General features: G+C 37.2%; 3 non-coding genes across 3 annotated transcripts; 2 read left to right on the top strand and 1 right to left on the bottom strand.

The window, feature by feature from the left end:
• The first annotated feature begins 1985 nt into the window (after positions 1 to 1985).
• On the top strand, positions 1986 to 2074 carry Smp_rajko.90nt.slRNA-39.1.1. The gene has a single exon (XR_001974576.1). It is a non-coding gene (non-coding RNA).
• On the bottom strand, positions 1987 to 2075 carry Smp_rajko.90nt.slRNA-31.1.1. Its single transcript, XR_001974575.1, has one exon. It is a non-coding gene (non-coding RNA).
• Positions 2076 to 2500: 425 nt separating this feature from the next.
• Smp_rajko.90nt.slRNA-3.1.1 lies at positions 2501 to 2589 on the top strand. Its single transcript, XR_001974574.1, has one exon. It is a non-coding gene (non-coding RNA).
• The last annotated feature ends 33 nt before the right edge of the window (positions 2590 to 2622 follow it).

Here is a 2622-nt window from a genome sequence, read left to right on the forward strand (position 1 = left end):
TTTAACGGCTGTGTTCTGATTTATTGGAGTTGGGGAACAGTATTGGGGTCGAACTAGGATATCTGAATTTGGTCAATCGGTAGAATTGCGTGTAGTCCTATCGCAATACCACTCTATATTTCGCATTATAACAAACCGATAAAGTGAAGTCTCGAAATTTGCAATCTATTGTTCCATATTAAACCTTACACAAACAACCGGATATCGCCCAAACTATTCTTGAATTTTATAGCTTATTGATGAAGGCATTAATAAAATGTAATATTTCAAACAAGTTGAGCGGAAAGATAAACATAATGTCTTACATTACAGGTGTCAAATAGTTGACCCACTTTTGATCTACAAAGGCGTCTAGTTTGATTGCAGAACATTTAAGCCACTAAAATTTGATTCAAGAGTCACATCAACCTTGAAAATTTTGTAACTATAAAAGCCTAAATGTGAATAAAAAAATTACTTTTGACCTTCGCTACACACACTATGGTATACGGATGTCTATGGAGAGTTGAGTTTACTGATTAAGGTAGGTTTTGTGCTAATGCAGCTTGTACACTCAAAATGGTGAATAATCAAAGGTTGCATATGCTCAAACCACCCAGTAAGCAATAGTGGTATTACGTGTAGAGTTAAACTTGAAGGATCTAAATTAGTTGTTAATCTGTATTTACTAAGGCAACAAAAGTGACTGATGTCCAACCATTGTTTAGCCCTAAACACTTTAATTGTAATGAAGTAAAACTGCGAAAGGAGCGATCAAATAATCTACTTTTTTGTCAATAAAAGATAGTTCTAGCTGGTGCGGATTACTGTGATAAGACTTTTAATTCATATTTTCACAATGACCGTTATTTGTTGTCGTTACTTCGAATTCGCAAATCTTGTTGTGCCAAGGTCATTACGTGTTACCATTATTTACAGAACTTCCATCCCAATTTCGAGGCCTTGACTTGAATATCAGATAAAGTAATAGATCTTAAGACCAATTATCTACTGTATCGAGTTTTATTTACTGTTCATCCAACACCCTTCTAACAGCGTAGTACACTATCTCTCTCTGAACATTGTAATATGTGATCAGTAGCACTCTCTGATTTCTTTGGTGTAACGAGAAAAGCTAATGTATGAATGTAAATTTTGTATTTCACAAGTACATTTCATTTTATGTATGCTCTTTTATTGTAGTTACAAAGTCATGATAAAGTGAAAAATCGCGTCTATCGACCACATGATGTAATGAGTCAAGAAGCCAAACTACTTCGGCAGTTGTACTACAATAGCACTTCGTAACGTTCATCGAACCGCTAATATTCTTCTTCCTTCTATCTTACCTTGTACCTCGTTCATTCCTTTGTTCTGTTTTAATTTTCACGTTCATGTTACTTATTCATTGATTATTTGTTATAGATGTTATGTAGTGCTTGTTGTCTATATTACCTTTCCAACTGCCATTTCTTATTTTTACTATTTTTGATGCCTACTAATTAGGTGTGGTAACTCGAAAGCATACTTCGTTTGGAAGCGAGATTGTTGTTGTAGTTGTAGTTGTTTTCCTCTTTTACGAACATTTTGTTTGTTGCTGGTTTTTGATTTGGAATTCAATTTCATTGAAACCAATTTCATAATCATTCATATTCTTTTGAGGAAATGTATTTCTCGTGCCAAAAATGCAAACCTTTCAGTCTCAATTTCTTAAAGGTGGAATGTTTCAGTTGATTTTTGAGGAATCCTAAAATAAATCAAAAAACGTAGATCGGTGAAAATATACCTAGAAACAAATACATGAAGTGAAAAAATTGGCAAAGCGAACCTGTGAGAAAATTTACTAAAGAGAGTGTGAAAATGGGTAGTGTTGAGGAGCGATTGGTGTTGTGTTTGTTGTTGTCGAGTGGTGGTTGTGTTGACGGAGATGATTAATTTGCAAATGGATGAGTGGGAGTGAGGTGTTGTTTTGTGGTAGGGTTGGTGGACTGTGAGTTGGTCGGTCTAACCGTCACGGTTTTACTCTTGTGATTTGTTGCATGGTAAGAACCGTCGACCAAGAATCGAAGTTTTCTTTGGCAGCCCTACACACGGGGCTAATATCAGTTGCACAACAGAATGGTGGTCGGATGTGTTGGGTGCAAGACGCCTGATCACAAACACCAATCGAATCGTGATAAGTCTGCAACACACAATCAAACAAACACAGATCCACTCACAGTCAATCAGTCAGTCAGGCATTCAGTTACTCAGTCAGTCAATCGCTCACTCACACGGTTGATTCAGTGTGTTTCACAATGGGTTTCGTGTGAATGAGGCTAGTTGACGTTACTTGTCTACTGATAAATCGTGGTTGTGAGTAGTGTGTGTAGTGCAGTGGTTATTGTTGAGATCGGTGTTAGTGTCTGGTGTATTGTGGTTTCTCAGTGGTTGTCAGTAGGCGTGTATACATGGAGTAGTGTTGAATGTAGTGTTGAGGAGCGATTGGTGTTGTGTTTGTTGTTGTCGAGTGGTGGTTGTGTTGACGGAGATGATTAATTTGCAAATGGATGAGTGGGAGTGAGGTGTTGTTTTGTGGTAGGGTTGGTGGACTGTGAGTTGGTCGGTCTAACCGTCACGGTTTTACTCTTGTGATTTGTTGCA

This window comes from Schistosoma mansoni, assembly GCF_000237925.1.
Source record: "Schistosoma mansoni, WGS project CABG00000000 data, supercontig 0142, strain Puerto Rico, whole genome shotgun sequence".
Lineage (NCBI taxonomy): Eukaryota > Metazoa > Platyhelminthes > Trematoda > Strigeidida > Schistosomatidae > Schistosoma > Schistosoma mansoni.